This window comes from Molothrus ater, chromosome 11 (genome assembly GCF_012460135.2).
Source record: "Molothrus ater isolate BHLD 08-10-18 breed brown headed cowbird chromosome 11, BPBGC_Mater_1.1, whole genome shotgun sequence".
Classification (NCBI taxonomy): domain Eukaryota; kingdom Metazoa; phylum Chordata; class Aves; order Passeriformes; family Icteridae; genus Molothrus; species Molothrus ater.
In genome coordinates, this window is record NC_050488.2 from 17,688,225 (window position 1) to 17,705,824 (window position 17,600).

Sequence of the window (17,600 nt, forward strand, 5' to 3'; positions counted from 1 at the left end):
GTGGAAAAAAAAAATAATAATAAGCCTTACTTCAGCACATGGCTAACACAAAAGCAACATTTCTTGTCCATATGGAGAACATATTGGCTGAACTCAGCTCCGAGGCGACCTTTATCTTCACTCGGGAGATGAGACCAATTAAGCCGGAGGTGGCAGTGCTGCCGGTGAGTTATCACTCTCCTTCCTCGGGCAGATAAAGGTCAGCCGTGAGCCGATGGGATGCTCCTCCACCACGCTGCCTCTGCTACCTGTTGCCCTGAGACAGCTGCAGGTGCCCACAGGCTGCTGCTCCCTGCATGGCCCGGGGCTAATTTCCACCTAATTGGGAGATTTTTGAACCCCCCCCAACCTGAGGAGAGGGTCTTCAGATGTATGTGTATACATAAATCTATAAAAATGCATATATACACCCCCTGGCAGTGAGCTCCAGCACCTGAACCAAACCCTCCCTGCAGTGCCAGGGGTTTGTCCCCCCCTCTGCCAGCTCTGTCCCACCGCGGGGCACAGCTGGGGACCGCGGTGGCCTTGGAGCCATCCATCAGCACAGCCGGGTAGCACGGCCGGGGCGCAGGGCAGCCGCCTCCCCCCGGGGATGAATTACAGAGCAATAAACCACGCTCCTCTCAGCGGCAGCGTTTTATGCCTGCCATCAATCAGGAGACACAAACAGCTCTGTTCCCAGCAGGGCTGGCAGAAAGAGAGGCAGAAGGGGGATCCTGGGGATTTACGAGGGGTCCTGGTCGGGGTGGGAGTGCTGGGCGCCTTTGTACCTGTCTGCCCAAAGCTGTCCCGTCAAAAAATTCAAATCACAAAGTAAAGCCCCAAATCTGTCAGGAGGAGCTGGGGAGGTACAGAAGCTGGGTCCAGGGGAGGCTTTGGCAGAGGTGTTGCAGGTGCAGTTTTGCCATCTGCTCATTAGTTTGATCTCAAATTGATGAAAGAGCATCATGTGAAAAAAAACCCCAACATTTTGGGATTTGAGGTTTCGGAGGAAGGGAGTTGAATATGTGTGCTTGGGGCTCACAAACCCTTCAGTGGCCATTAGATACCTCAGTGCCTTGTTGAGTATTGCCCTAAACATCTGCTTTCCCATTACTTACAATTAGGAGAAAGAGCAAAATCCAAGCTGGCACATCCAAATGCCTGTATTCTAAGCACAAACACCTGGACAGGGAGAATATCTCCACTTGATACCTGCTCTCTGGCGAATTTGCATTTTCCTATTAGGCTTGTTTCTCCAGTGGAGTGGAGCTGCTTTCTGAAGCATCCCAAGCATCCCAATTCCAGCGCTCTGGGGCAGGCAGCCTCTTGTGCAGACCTTAACCAAAAGGAAAAGGCAATAAAACTACAGAGCCCAGCTCATTCTTCGGGAGGAAAGCTGAGATCCCCGAGCAGCACAGAGTCTGCAAACCTGTTTCACAGGGGTGCCAAGGTTCAAACGAAGCAGCAGAGTCACATCTTAACCACCTCGGGTGGTGCCCTGGTACTCCTGGGGCAGAAGCTGCCCGGCTGTCCCGGGAGAGCAGCAGAGCAGCTCCTCCCTTCCCCTCCTGTGCCCCAGACAGATCCTCCCCTGGCACTGGAGCCCCAGCCTCACACATATCCAGGGGATCCCAACATGCACCGTGTTTCCTGCAGGAGACACTTCAAGGACATGGATAACAAGGGATAAGGACACAACAAAGAGCCATTCAAGTATTTATGAACGGGCTTTTCCCTGGCTCCAGGTAGCTTCCATAAAGCCATCCGTTTTAATGAGTGTTTTGCTGTTACCTAATGTTTCAGGATCTTATATTTTTCCTTGCTCTGCTAGGAAAGTTTTCCTTGCTGTTGTATAGATGTTTTTCCAAGCTAAAAATAGGACTATCTTTTTACCAATCAAGTCTGTCTGGGATTATGTATTCAAAGAGCGTGACATAGAGATGTGGAATAAAGGTTTTATGAATCACAAAATTGAATTCTTTAGGGGCTGGCAGCATTTTTCTGAATAAAACAACAACTTAATGTCCTACGTGTTGTACTTTATGAACTGGGACCTAAACGTATCTTGTACAAAGGAAATTACAGAGGCAATCATGGGAGGTCTTTTATTAGTATTTCTTCTCTCCCCAGCACAGAGGAGAATATGAATTGATTGTCAAAGATTTTTTAAGTGCCTTTGATTGAAGAGATGATCTCTGATAAGCTGCTGGAGGAAAATAGAAGCCAACAGCTGCTCCATTTACCATCACTTAGCCTCCAGCTCTGGCAGTTTGCTAAATAACTCTTTTACATTCACAAACTCATCTCTGTGTCACGGCCACGCCACACACACCTCCCTGTCCTGGAAGCGTGGTGGGTGCCAGATATTCCATGGGGCTGCAGGAGAAGTTACACTGTGATGCTGGGAACACACCCAGGTCCTTCCCCACCTCCCCAGCCTGCATGCTGCCTTTTTCCAGCACTGCTCCATCCCTTCTTAAGCTGGGAGAGAGAGAATCATTCCTGTTTTAGAGCCCAGGAGAGACAATAAGCCACTGGTTGTCCGGGGCATTGTGTCTAGCAGATAATTAAAACATCAAGACAGAATCTTTGCTGTTAATGAATTTTGAAGGGGTTGCTGATCCCTGCATAACTCTGCCACGTGTTCCCCCCAGCGTGTTCCCCTCACAGCTTATTACACCAAGCCATTGTCAGAGCCATCTCATAACTCTGCTAGCTGCTTATTGCCATAAATCACCTTTGCCCGTGCCACACAATTTGTTTCTATTTTAACGCCATCACTGCCCATGTACCATGCATGGATCCCAGCCTGCAGGTGCCCAGCAGGAGGGCACTGTCAGCTCCCCTCCCTGCCCAGCCTTTGCCTCCCCAGGCTGCCAAATCAGGACAGATGTGGGCATGAGCTGCCCCAGCCCGTGCCAGGGTGCTGGGCAAGGGGCAGCACCAGGCTCTGCTGCTTTTAGGGAGCCACAGCCCCTCCAGGGAGTATCCCCCAGGGAGACCCTTTCCTGCTCCATCTCATTTATAAAATGACTCTAAATGACCTCCAGCTCCTCAAACAGTGCCAAGGGCAGGGTGCACATCTGCCGCACCCACCTCTGCACATGGAGCAGCCCTGCATGAGCACAGCTGGGGGAAGAAGACTCCTCTCAGGCTGCTGGTGACTCCCCCACCCAGCCCCTGACAAAGAACTGCCCTGGGCACAGGATCACCCTGCAGATGTGGGAGCAGGGCAGCAGCCCCACACTCCCTCCTTGCCTGGCTGCAAAGCCTGACCCAACAGAAAAATTTACATCCCACACCTCTCCTGCAAGAGGTGCCTCGAGGCACCAAAAATCAATCCCTCTGCACAGTTTTATTACTCAGTTCAAAGTGCAGTCAGAAGATGTCCAACATATTTCCTCCTCCTCCCTCTCTCCCTCCCTCTGTATAAAGGAGAGGAGAAAAATTAAGTTGCTGGCTGCTGTTGGCCCCATCCCTGCCCCGGGCACTCCCGAGCTGGCTCAGCAGCACTTCCACACGTGTTGCAGCCTGGTTTCTTGGCAGCTGCATTTGATGCTATCCTGGAAAAAAGGCTCTGAGAAGCTCACAGGCTCTGCATTTAGCACAAGCAACGCCTTTTCCAAAGGAAACACTTAAAGGGTTACACAAGAATAAAGCTAAAAGGGCTTGTAATTAGTCAGAGCTGGGCAGGGGCTAAATTAGCCAAGCAAAGTCATTACCCGCCTGAGATCCTCACTGCTAGGCAGCAGAGGATGCACACACATCTCTTTGAGATGGTCTGCTAGGAGGCTTTATTCATCCCAGAAACCCCAGAGCCCCAAATGAAGCACAGCTGCAAACCACTGGCCCTGCAGAGCCACCACCTCACCTGCTGCAGCACAGGAGGAGCTGATAGGAGCAGAGAAACTCTGCTCCAAACCACCCTGACCCGGCCTGGCCACGTTCTGCAGAGGGCTTAATGCCCTCTGACGTCCCCCACAGCCAGCTGACTGCTCTGGGGCAGATGGGAATAAAGCAGGGGATGCACTTTGGGGTGCAGCAGCCCTGGGGGGCTCTGTCTGCTGCCTCCATCCTGTCCCAGATGCTGCAGCTTCAAGAATGAGTGGAAGAAATGGTGGTGGATTTTGGCCACCCCTCCTGATAGGGCACTTGCCAAGGCAGAACTGACTTTTTCCCTCTGCCACAAGGCTTCTTCTGCTGGAAAACATCCCTTGGATGCTGCCTGGGATTGAGGGATCAGAGCAGGATACACTAAAGGTACCAGTTTGGGCCAGAGCATCGTGATCAGACCATTATGGGAGTGTGGCTTTCAGGGAAACCCCTCCAGCCCAAGGGGAATGGAACTCTGACCCACTGCAGATATTCCTGAGCAGGAGCAGCCAGGGCAGAGCCAGGCAGGGCTCTCCAGAATGGCTGGGGGCAGTGGGGATGGAGGAGCATGGGCAGGACTGTCCCCACAGGTCAGAGTGGCCCCAACCACATTTTCCTAACAGAAGGGGAGAGGAGCTGTGTTTGTGCCATGGGTAGGTGTGAGATTACTGGAGAGATGGAGGGAAACTGAGGCAGCACTCTGCAACACAAACAGCTCCAAGGTGCTGGAGGAGCATTACTCCAGTGCCCTGACCAAGACAGGCAACTCTCCTGGTGGATGAACCTGCCTGCTGCTGGCCAGCCCTGCAGCTCAGGGAGGCACTGTGCCAGGGCCAGGGCTGCCAACACTGTCACACAGTGGCTGTGGGACAGCCCCAGCTGTGCCAGCCAGCACCCAGACACTGGGGATCCAATCTCCTCCTGGGCTCTCTGAAGCACAGATGCAAATCTGTTAGAATTTGATTTCAGGATGCAGCTCCACCATAACTGATACCATAAATGTGGAATCAAACCACAAACCAGCCCTCCTGCTCCCTCCACACTGGGAGTGCTGCTGGCCAGGCAGGATCCTGAGCTCTGTAGTTATAGCAACAGGCACCGTCCTGATGGCAGCACTTACACAATCCCAGCTGCTCCTCAGAGAGTGCAACTCACTGCACAAACCTCAGAGCAGCAACAGCCACCAGAACCCCAGGGACAAGGGCTTGGGCATCCCTGCACAAACCTCAGAGCAGCAACAGCCACCAGAACCCCAGGGACAAGGGCTTGGGCATCCCTGCACAAACCTCAGAGCAGCAACAGCCACCAAAACCCCAGGGACAAGGGCTTGGGCATCCCTGGGAGTGGCTGAGGCCAGGCTGGACAGGGCTGGGAGCAGCCTGGTCCAGTGAAAGGTGTCTCTACTTGTGGCAGGGGGTTGGAATGAGGTGTTCCCTCCCAACCCAAACCATTCTGTGATTCTGTGGCATCCTTCCTGCCTCAGGAGCCTTTGGAGTTCCCCAGCCACTTCCACACCGTCACCTGTGGGCACAACCCCCCAAAAAAGCAAACACCATGTGCCTCCTTTGCCTGCACAGCCTCAGAGTGTTCAATCCACATGATACAGAACATCTCCAAAGCCTGCTGCTGCCCTGGGAGTAACACTCTCTTTGGCACCCAGGGTTTGTGGGGTCAGCAAGGCACACTGGATCTGTGAGTGACACTTTGCTGATTTTCTCTTCTTCACCACACGCAGCCAGGCTAAAGAGCAGTTCTCTTGCTTACAGCTCAGACACCCTGCTAGAAAATCAATAGTCATTTGGTGATGCTCTGGCACTTGGCTGGCTGCATTGCAATGCCTTGGGAGGAGCAGCTCCCATTGCCAGCCTCCTGAGCAGGCAGAAACCAGCAAGAGTCAGACTGGCCTTGGGCAGATACTCTGGGGCCACTGAGCAGCACAGCCTGATAAATCCATCCCAACCTGCAGGAGTCTCATTTTGTGCCTGTCCAAGGGGCTGCCCCAGCCCATCAGATGGCAGAGAGCAGCCTGGAAACATCCCCTGGGCTCTCTGCATCCTCCCCATCCCAGCAGAGCACATCCCATCCTGAAAGTCCTGGAAAACAGGGAGCACACCTTGCATCAGCCTCTCTAGAGCCCTGAGAGGTTTAAATGTCAGATTTATATGGAATACATCCCAGCCTAGAACAGCAACAGGTGGCCCCAGTGTGGAGTTTGGGCTGGAGCCTCTGTGGCACAGGGAGCATCCCAGGACCAGCTCATGGATCAGCCACGGGCTGAGCCAGAAAGATTACAGGGCACAAAGCACAGGTGCCAGCTTCTTTACCTCACCTTGGCTTGTTTACCTCCAGAAACAGAACAGGAATTACAGAATTCAGTGCTAGAAGCAGGATCAGTGCTTCAGGGCTGGGAAGTGCCCCTGGATTCCTGAGCCAGCATGGGACCAGGCTAAAGCAATGTGATTCTGCTTGCTGGCTTGGCCAGGGAGCCCGGAGCAAAGGAAAGTGGGCATCAGCCACGGTTTAAAAAAATCAGGAAGCATAAAATAGCTTTGAGCTGCTTGGAACCAAACCCAAAAGCTGATGGAGTGGATGGCATCTTTGTTTAATGGGGAACAGAAATTGCTCTTTTCTGCAAATCCGGGACAGCACCAGCAGGGCTGGATTTCAGCAGGTTCCAAAGGGCAGCAGACACGGTGCTTTTAAATGATAAATAAAACGTAATAGCCCGACCTCAGGAATGCAATTGCCTGTTTTCAATGCTCCCCTGCTCCTTTAATTCTTCTCCATCAGTGCAGATAGATGGAGTGCCACAATTCCCTGCCGCCTCCCCATCTGTGTGGCACAGCCCCAGCGCAGGACCTGCTCGGGGCTGCAGCTGCATCGGGAGGCAAATCTCTCCCGGAGAGCAGCAGGGGAAGGACATGACTCTTTCCCCTGGGCGCTGTCGGTGATAAGAGGAGAATTAAGACCGCCAGTCTATTTCTAATGGAGAGGTTACGACAGGGCATTTTGGAAGCAATTGAAAGGTTGGTAAAGGGGCTCAGCCAGGAAATGTATGGAGTCTCATTACCTTTTATCTTCCGAGCACATAAAGTTTGCAGAATCTCTGTTTAGGTTAGCAGGAAAGCTCTGCAAGAATTATATATGCTGCCCACATGCTTATCAAGGAGAGCGAGCTGTGCTCTATCAGCCAGCTGTGGGGCTCGGCAGAGATAAAGACATCCCCCTGGCCAGCAGGGACCGGGATAAATCATCCTGTCCTCGCCCTGCATTAGGCCTAACCCCTGCCTGCCCCTTCCAGCCCTCACACCACGGAGCTGCCACAGCCAGGGCCACGGAGCAGCGTGGCTGGGGCTGCTTCCATCACCCGGGGGCTCTCCCTGCAGCCAGGGAAAGCAGGGAATGCTCAATTCACAGGGCAGCTGTGAATGCCCTGTCCAGCTTAAATATGTGCCCCAGGAAAACCAGTGTTTGGATCAGCTGGTTTTCAGGCTGGATCCCCAGGCTGGAGTCTGAGAGGCAGCTGGTGACCGGCTGACTGGGCAGTACCCATTTTTCTGCAGACCACCATCATCACCTCCGTGGGTGCCACTGTCCCTTTTTGCCTTCAACCTGGCTGCCCATCAGGTCCCATGGATCCCATGTCCACCAGCCCCCCAGCACCTGCTGTACCACTGGACACCATGGAAACATCTGGCTCCACCACACACATTTCCCCCCGAGACCTCTGGCAGCCCCAGACCCTCCATGAGATGTAGAAAACCACATGGGCCAAATGATTGTATGGAGAGGTTGAGGTTGGGTGTTAGGGAAAATTTCTTCAGCATGGCCAGGCACTAGAACAGGCTGCCCAGGGAAGAAGGGTGGATTCACCACCTCTGGAAGTGTTCAAAAGATTGATGTGTGCACATGGCATTTGAGGACATTGGTGAACATGGTGGTGCTGAGGTGACAGCTGGACTTGGTAATCTCAGAGGGCTTCTCCAACCTAAACAATTCTGTGATTCCATGATCCTCCCCTGCTGCTGTGGAAAAGAGGGTTTGCTCCAGCCCTGAGAACTGCTGGCAGGGCTGGCACTGTGGGTGGTGTGGAGGGGGGACAGCAGAGACCATCTGGGCTGGGGGACAGTGGTGACCATCTGGGGGACAGTGCTGACCATCCAGGCTGTCAGAGCAGCCCAGGCCCCACGTGGGCGATGTCACCGCCAGCACTTGGGGACTGTCAGAGCCATGAAGGCAGCACAGAGATGTCCCCAGGTGCCAGAACCTGCTGCAAATCCCAGGATGTGCATACAGGGACAGACAGCCACTGCCTGCAGCGTGTGTAACTCTGGGCACAGACAGTGCTGAGGCCACTCAGGGCTGCCACAGCCACACAAGGAAATCTGTCCCTTCCACTGTGTCCAGCAGTGGTCACCACAAGGACTGTGCAGCTCAGGAGGCTCACACAGAGCTGGTTTGCCATCAGCCAGTGCCACCAGGGCAGGAGGAGCAGTGATGCACATGAGCCATGTCCCAGAAGACTCATTGGTTTGTTTAAGCACCGTATTTACACCCAGGGAAGAAAACTGCCCGCGTGAAGGAGAACAAATTAAAATTCAATTTCATCTATACCAAATAAACACTCTCGTCAGTGGGAGGATGGTAGAGATATATTGGTACTCACATAATTCCTTGGTGGATTTTATGGGCCAATTGATAAAAAATATTCTCATGAGAGCAATGCACATTATTTCTAGAGCTGCAGTATTTTACCAGAGAGGCAGCGTAGAGATGTGTGATTTACACACTGTGTGCAGAGGGCTACCCCAGCATGGGCAACACAAGCACAAGGGCTCCATGGGGAATTCTCCCCTGGAATCAAGGCACAATGCCTATTTGGGTGTGGAGATATGACAACCTAAGCCAGGATTTTTGTGGGTGTCTGTTGTGGGCCAAGGTGGCACATGGAGCACACAAGCAACGCAGTCCCACCTCCAGTGCACTTTCTGTGTGCACAATGCCTTTCCTTACCTGTGGTCTCAAGGGCAGGAACAGTTAAATAAAAGCAAGCAAACTTGATTTTTCTGAGCTCTGAGTTTCTGGTTTATTTTAATCCACAAGTCCTGTCTGTGAGGAACAGAGCTCATTTAGTTAATTAGTGTCATCTACATAGAAAAGAGCACTCTGAAGCTCAGACTCTGGAGCACAAACTTGAAACTCACCGGAAAACTACCCCAAAACCTGGAGATCAGGTGCTTGACTGATAACTGCATTTTTGTATTTTACTACACCCCTGCTGCCTGTCCCTGCTCTGCTGCCTGTGGCAGCTCAGCAAAGGCCAGGACTCCAAGGAAGTTTTCCTGTGGGATTCTCCTCACCCAGCTCAAACTCTTCACCCCAGGCACAATCTCTCACCTCTGGGACTGGGAAGGAGACATGGCTGAGACAGAGGGCTGTGCCAGGAAATATTTACTGGGGCTCAACATCCACCTCTTGGGGTTTTATTTATTTATTTATTTATGCACCCCTGCATTAATATATATCATAGCTCAGCCAATGCTTCTTGGCATAAATTTTAATAAAATAATCCAAGATGGTTAAAACCAAAACTGACTTCATTACTTCTGACTGTACCAGTCACTGTAATCAATTTTGCCACGTTTTAGGCCACTCAGCAGTTTTGTCTCTGCTCATCTGTACTGACACACATAGTTATTTTATTAAAATCTAATCCAACCTCAGAATAAATAAAAAATCCAATAGTAATACTGAGGTCTAATTAAAGACAAAAATCTGTTGCCATCTTCCTAGATTGAACTGTCTTCATTTTACTTCACAAATTTGTACTCCTGTCAATCAGTCATCAGATTTTCTAGCCATGTAGACAATTCCAGGGCAGGGATGGGGGCCCTGGAAAGACACCCTGGTGATGGTGACATGACCTGAGCACTGCCTGGGCAGGTTCAGGTAAAAATGCAGCATTTGATTTTGCTGATTACATCTTGGGTTGCTTGAATCGAATCTTACTTTCCAAAAGGCATTTTTGTGACTTCAAGGTGTTCACCATGAAACAGTGACTTTTGGTATTTATTGGGTATTTTCAAAGGCAGGAATGGCTGCTGCATCCCTCAGCCAGAGGTACCAAATTTAGCATCCTGTGGGAGGCAGCTGGCCACAGTTTGCAGGGCTGCCTTGGGGGCTGCAGCCTCTGTGTCTGTCACAAGAGAGCTGAGTGTTTGCAAGCTGGCAACATTTGGGGCTGTCAGACCTCCACAAATTGTGCAGGTCCATGTGCAAAGCAGACCCAGCAGATCAGACACTGAGGATTTCCAGGCAGACCCCTGGGTTTGAGATCAGATGTTGCTGCTGTGTCAGCGTGGGTCCACACCTTGTGTTCTCCCTCTGGCATTCTGTTCCTTTCTTTAAACTGCAGGAATAGCTTCCCAGAGCCCCCAGACTGACCCAAACTGTGAGAATACTCAAGGATGTGATCAGACACCTGCAAATTGCTGCAGTGAGCAGCAGTCAGAGCCTCCAGTACCAGCACCACGCGGATTTGCACCATTCCCTCCAACACGATGTGCCCGTGCTGACCTGTGGGACTGAGGCACTTCTCTGGCTCCCCAAACTACAACAAACACACATAAAAACACATCCTAATCAATAATTTATTACACTGGGATGGCAGCATAATTAAGTAACCAGAGGGCTTTGGGCAAATATCTGGTAGCATAAGGTGCAACGGGCTTTTGGCACAAGTTTTATTTAAACACGTTGGATCAATTTGAATCAATCTGACATGTACACACTTCAGGGCATGGCTAGTTTCAAATCAATTAAACTCCTTATGACTTTATGATTAGAAACCTGAGGTTAAAAACATTAATATAAAATCGCAGTTTATAAAGAGAAAAGTAAAATCCCAGCGTAACGTTTCATGAAGATCACAGGAATCATTATATAAGCTTCATTAAACAAACAAGGTAAGAGTAATTAGGCTGTAAATTGAGCACAGTAGTTAAAAAAAGAGGAAACTATAATTAGGAGGTGATGGCCACTTAGCTAAAGATAAGGAAATATGGAGAAGTGTGCAATTTCAAACAAAAACACAATTGATTTCCTCATGGGATGGTGCTTCCAAACAAAACCTTCCATGGCAGAAGCTGGCTGGAGGAAATAGATGCAGGACAAGCAAACAAAGCAACTGGTCTGAAATTGGCCTGGAAAGAGAGAAAAACCCCACATTAGGCAGCAAGGTACAGATAGTGCTGGTATAAAATAGTGAATAAAATCCTAATTTGTATCATGGCTGTAAGCTGTGCTCTGAAGCTGTGGTTCTGCAGAGTACTGAGAAGGTGCTCAGGTCTTCCTGTGAGGAAACTGTAATGTAAGTCCCACTAACTTACACATACAGGACTAAAGTGTGACCATGAACACCTGGACTGATGAGGAATAGGTCAAGGTGGGTGTTTGGGAGCATTTCTAGGGGAAAACCTGCCACTAAATTTTGCCCTCTTGTGCATTTAGTGTAGGAATTGCCAAATTCAAACATGCCACCCCTTACAAAGAAAATTAACTGAAATCTCATGAGAACAAAATCCTTCCAAGGAGCATTTAGAGCATGATGATTTTGCTGCTTCTTTGGCTTGGCACAAATGACCCAAACAGATCCAAACCATCCCCAGCACAACTGCATCCTCAAGCAGATTCAGGCCAGCACATCCCTCCAAATGCTGTGAGAGAGAGTCTGTAAGTGATTCTCCTTCAGAAATACGGATGATGATGTTGCATGAGTTTTATCTGCCCTACTCAAAACGTATCTGTTAATACAAAAAAACCTCTGTGGATGAGAAAATGGAAGGGGCTTCCCAGGAGCTGCCTCTCTTACCCATAGGGCATCAATCCCTTCTGAGGGCACTCAGCCACAAGTGCCAAAGGGCAGAGTCCAAAGTCCTCAAAGTTATCAGGAAAAGTCATCAGCCTCAGTGAGCTTTGCACAGGGCTGGGTGCCAGCAGATCTCCTTCGCTCTTTGTTTCCATGGGGTTGAACATGGGAGGCCCACGCACGGCTGTGGGAACTTAACCTTTGCTCACACCCAAAGGGATGGTTCTGTAGAGATGTGCAGGATCTGAGGAATAAAAGAAGGATCTTATTTTTTGCATTAAAAAATGCAAAATGTAAAATCAAAGAATCATTAGAAGGGTTAGAAGGGACCCTAGAGATCATTTGGGACAATCCTAACTGATTCCAGGCAGATTTCAGCAAACCCTGCCATGCAGGAAGCCCAGGTCACGTATTGTCCTCTGTGCTGGTGTCACAGGAAACCCAGTGTGCCCAGTGTGCCCAGTGTGCCCAGTGTGCCCAGTGTGCCCAGTCTCACAGCCAGGTGAATCATTATCTTCTCTCATTACAGCCCAGGTGTTTCCAGGCAGCCCAGCTCCATGTCCCCCTCTCCTCATCCTTCTCCTTGGAGAGCCCCTGCCACCCACCCAGGCCCACACAGCCCAGTGTGGAACATCTGTCTGTCTGTGGCCAGATGGATTCAGTACACACATAAAGGCATCTGGTCTCTCCTCCTCTCTCTTCCAGGCTTGCTGGGGGCTGCAGCACCAGGTCAGGCATCATCCCCTGCCCAGAGGGGTCTGAGCACACACAGGACCTGTTTCCCAGCCACACACCCAGCCAGGCCACCAGAGCCTCCCAAACCCCAGCACAGCATCCCAGCAGCTCAGAAAATAAGGTATCAGGACTTGAAACAAACCCCAAATCTGCCACTTTGAACTTCTTGGCAACCAGTTCAGAGCCTTTGAAGCTGCATCCCGGTCCCACCTCCCTCCTGGTTCAAACGCAGCCTGCACGCCTCCCTCAGCTGGCCAGCACATCAGGACAGCACATGCATGGGCAGCTGCAGCACCCTGGCAGACCACCAGCACCACAGCAGACCCTCCAGCACCCCAAAAAACCCACCAGCACTTCGGCAGAGCCACCAACACCCCAGGAGATGCACCAGCACCCCAACAGAGCGGCAGGCACTCGGCAGCACGAGCCAGGAGCTGTGCCTGGAGGGAGAAGGTTGTGGGGAAGGCAGAGCTGGGGGTTATTGCAGGGAATTAATAAACAGAAAGAAGGGATGGGCCACTGTGGTGAGGCACAAGGCCCCTGGGATCAGACCCTGAAGGGTGAGGAATGTGAGTCAAGCCCCACAGCCGTGACCTTGGGTCAGAGCACGGGGAGGTTTGACTGGCTGCCCGAGGCTTGGCTGCCTCCCTGGTGGGTTTTGGCTTGGCTTTCAGGGGTGGGATGAATCACTTCTCCACGCTTTTCCTCCTGCCTGGAAAGGTGAGAAACTGCTAAAACCCAGAGAAAACCCTGAAGTCGGTGATATTTCCTGTGGCTTTGCTGCAGGCGCCAGAAACCATCTGACCCCTGGGGAAAGTGTGCAAACGGGAGGAGAAAAACTGGTTCTGTCACACAGGTGCTGGGGCTGTGGTGGCTGGGTGGCACTGTCCAGCCTCCTCCCTGCAGAGAGCAGGGCAATGAGCCTTAAGTACAACTTGGGGGGCTCACAGAAACCCCCCTAGCTGGCAGTGCCACCACAGGGACCTGGTGTGGGGAGTGGGACAAGAACGGGAGCCAGCATGGGAGGATTTTATGAGCTGGCACAGGGCAGGTGGCCAGGGATGCCTGAGCCTGGCCAGGAGCCAGCACGACGCTCCTGCATTTATGAGGGGACCCGCTGGCTTGCCAGGAAATTACACAACAGTTAAATACTTTATACCCTGAACTAGTTTATTAAGGAACTGCTTGGGATTTTTTTACAGAGGCACCGTTCTGGAAATGATGATGCTGCGAGCAGGAGCTGGCCCCACGATGTGGCACAGGCTGTGACACTGTGTGAGGCTCAGTGACACAGTGCTGCTGGGCTGCTGCTCCCAGGGAACAGGAGCACAGTGTGCACAAAAAGATTCATCAAACGGGAGATCTCTCCCAGGAGCCTGCAAACAAATCCAGAGGAGCAAATCCCAACAGGCAGCTACAGTTACACATCAGCAAAGTCGTGGCTGCAGCACAGGCTGGCAAACCCACATGGGTTTTAATCTGTGAGTGTGGGCAAAACCCACAGTAGGATAAATCCCACAGGAAATAAATGCTTGTTCCAGGCCTGGAATGGACAGGTTCCCAGCAGGGCTCCCTGTGCCACCACCCCTGCCCTGCTGTGCTCTCTGCAGATGGGATCAGACCCCGCTGTGCCTTCTCAGGTCTCCACTAATTTTCCATGGATGCAAACCCAGCTGTGACTCAGCCTGGGCTCACACACCAGGCAGGCTCTAGAGGCTGCCAGGATGGTAAATGCCAGCAGAGAAACTAATGAGGAATCATCCCTGCAGGTGAGGAGTGACTCAGGGGCAGACCCCGGGCTCGCAGGTGCCAAAGCCAACACAGATAAATGACAAACACTAAACCTTGAGACTAGAAATGAAACAATGCACTGTGTGACAAGGTCACAGTATGGACTGACCAGAAAAGTCATCAAGGATATTGTAGATAAACAAAGAAAGGAGAAAAAAAAATCCCCACATTTTCTTACGGCAGTGAAGGAGCGCTGGGCTCCTGACACCTCGTGCTGGTGGCAGAGGGACTTTGCAAAGGGACATGACCACAGCCAGGGGCTTGCACACCCATCCCTACCACCCAGCCAGCCCCAGGGAGCACCCAGGTTTTGGTCAGTGGCCTCAAGCACAGCAGCAATTGTCTGCAGGGCCAGGGAGGGGAGGGCAACCTTTTCTGATCAGGCAGGATAATCAGGGAGCCTGTAACTGCCAGGGTGGCTCCGACAGGGAGCTCCTCAAAGGGGGGCGTGAAAATCAATCTTAGATTGGATATTATACAGGAAATTATCTGAGATTGGCTATTTGGAAAATGTTCTTCACTTGAAGGGTTGTCAAGCCCTGCAACAGGCTGCTCAGGGCAGTGCTGGAGTCATCATCCCTGGAGGGATTTAAAAGACATGGATGTGGCACTTGGAGACTGGCACTGGCAGTGCTGGGTTAACAGTTGGACTTGATGGTCTTGGAGGTCTTTTCCAACCTAAATGATTCTGTGATTCCATGAAGATTGTCTCTGCCAACACAAACCAGAAAGGTGGCGCGTGGCAGGAGGGGCACGGCCGTTATCGAGGGACCCACGGCCATCCTGCACCTCCCAGTGAGGAGCAGCAGAGAATGAGCTTTCCATGGCCACAAAAACTGCCAGCACAGTGTTTGCAGCTCATCCATCACCTCTGCAGGAAACAGGGACGGTGAGCGTGCTGACCTTTCCAGGGAAGCTCTGCGCATCCGCGGGCCAGCCCTGCCGAGCGGGAGCGCACGGCTAGACTGCTGCCCTGCCAAAAGGATTTGTCTCACTCCCCCCGGCCTCAAGGGCACAGGAATCGTGTCCCCCAGGACTGGAAGAATGGATTTCCCCTTGGCTTTGCCCAGAATTCAATGCCTTGCTGCACAAGCCTTCTCCCAGCACCTGCTGCCCTGAGCTCCCGCTCTCTCCCTCCTGGCTTTGGAGACAAGGTTGAGGAGGTGCTCTGGAGCTCCAGAGTGCTCTGCCCTCAGCCCCTCTGCTCCTGGACAACCCAGGCACACTCAGCCAGTGGGCACTAGATCATCTACAACTGCTGCATGTCACCAGCAAGGATGTGGCAAGCAGCAGCTATGGCCACTCACCCATGAAATGTAAATTCAATGTAAGTATTTGCAATGTAAAATGCTTTGCACTTTGAAAAATACGCTATTATTTGTGCCTTTTATTGGAGAGAGGGGGAAAAATATATTCAGAAACAGTCTCTTGTGCGTGTTCAGTTCTTTCTGCCTCCAGAGTTAGGGAGTTTATATTGAAATTTAGCAGCTGTGGGATCTGTGGACCAGCAGTGCCATCACCACTAAATCATCTCTTATTTAGCTAATGCCCTTCATCGCTCGCACTCGCCTGCAAAAGCTGCACCCAGAATAGAAAATCACCTGCCAGGCTCCCAGCACACTGGTCAGGAAAATTCCTCCTTCCTTCAGCTCCTCCAAAATGGATCATCCCAATAATACTAACAATGTATTTATAAATATTTCAGGACTGGTGGGTTTGTTTTAAGGCAGTTATAATATTTTCCTAAAAGTCCTTTTTTTTTTCTGGTTCTCATTCTCCTTACCAAAAGTGTCCACCTCCAAACAGTGAAATCCATTGTGAAGGAATAAATGCATTAAACACTGTTTAATCCAGTCACAAAATTTTATTCTATAAATTATTATGATAAAGGCTTAACTTCCTAGTTAATATCATTAAGGAGCTATTTTTAACTGTATCTCTGCAGTTATTAACAAAACAAGAAAAACGTGTTCACAAACAGAAATATTTCAATTAATTCAAAATATCGTGGGTCAGTTTTGTCATTTCCTGACTTTCAAATGCACAGAATCATAGAATTAGAGAATAGTTTGGGTTGGTGAGTGCCTTAAAGGCCATCTAGATCCAGCTCTTGTGGCAGGTGGCTGCAAGGGACATTATCAGAGCAGAGCCACCCCCAGCCCAGGTGAGCTGCAGGAGTTCCCTGCATCCGCCTGGTGGCACAGAAAATTGAAGACTGATGATGGTGAAGGAGATTTTCATCATTTGGTGAGGTAAGAGGCAGAGATAAACACTCCTGGGGGCTGCAAGGCTGGGGGGAGTGCCCTTCCACCTGGTTAAGTTCCAGCCAGCTCCATCTGCTGTCACTGAGGGCTGCACAAGGGGACGTGGTGGCTTTCCAGGGGCTGGCTCCAGGAGACAGCAAAACTTCATCTGAGCACTCTCTAAGCCACAGCCTTGTGATGATAATAGAAAAAAAAATGAAAGGGAGAAGAGCAAAATGTGGGTCAGTAAAAGCTGTACAGGTGGTTCCCCTCAATTTGCTGCACCACAAAGGACAGTGGGAAGGAAGGAAGGAAACCCAGAGCAGCAGAGAAATCCCAAAACCTTACTGCCAGATCTGCAATGCTGCTGGCATAGGGAGCCAAGGAACAGAGAGCTGCAGGGCAGCAGAGAATTATTATGAAAAAACATCATTTTCTGGCTTAGATCAGTGAAAATTGGGAGTTACCCAGGTAAAGGCTAAAGCAACAACAAAGCAACAGAAATACCCATCCCAGAGAACCAGACTGTGCTGAACTGACCCCAGCCATGAGGGTGGTGGCCCAGGTTCCTCCCTGGGTGCAGAGGTGACACCTGAACATGTGCAGGGGTTTTGGGCAGGGCAGGCTGCACTTGGGGAGACCTTGCCCATGTACCCACAGCTTCATCCCCAGCCACGGTCCCAGTGCCCCCCAGCAGGCATCCAGTGCTCCTGTAGGACCCTGCAAGTGTCCAAGCTGTCCCCAAGGATGACCATGGGCAGTGAATTGGGTCAGGCTTGGACTCAGCTCACCCCACAGACCCCACAGAGCTGGGGCCATGGGGTCCCTGCACATCCATCATCTCCTTCCCAAGCTTCTGCCACTTTTCTGCCCAGTTTTCCTTCTCATTCAGCACACACAGGGATGGGTTAAAACCTAAAGCCATTTATAGTAATTATGCTGAAGGTTGTCTACAGATAATGCAGCAAATAACACTGGATTTGGAAAAAAAATCTCCACTCTCAGCTTTAATAAAAGCATTTCAAAGCCCTGGAAGGTTATTTATAGGGTGTGTAAATGTAACTGGAGGGGAGGCAGAGTAAAGGGAGTTCAAAGGGTGTCTGTGAAAA

At 51.0% G+C, this 17,600-nt stretch overlaps 1 long non-coding RNA gene across 1 annotated transcript; it reads right to left on the reverse strand.

Moving 5' to 3' along the window:
* Positions 1-10,491: 10,491 nt before the first annotated feature.
* On the reverse strand, positions 10,492-11,958 carry LOC118691816 (uncharacterized). Its single transcript, XR_004981077.1, has 2 exons — positions 11,726-11,958; positions 10,492-11,057 (listed from the first exon to the last, which is right to left on the reverse strand). It is a non-coding gene; the product is annotated as an uncharacterized LOC118691816 (long non-coding RNA).
* Positions 11,959-17,600: the final 5,642 nt, after the last annotated feature.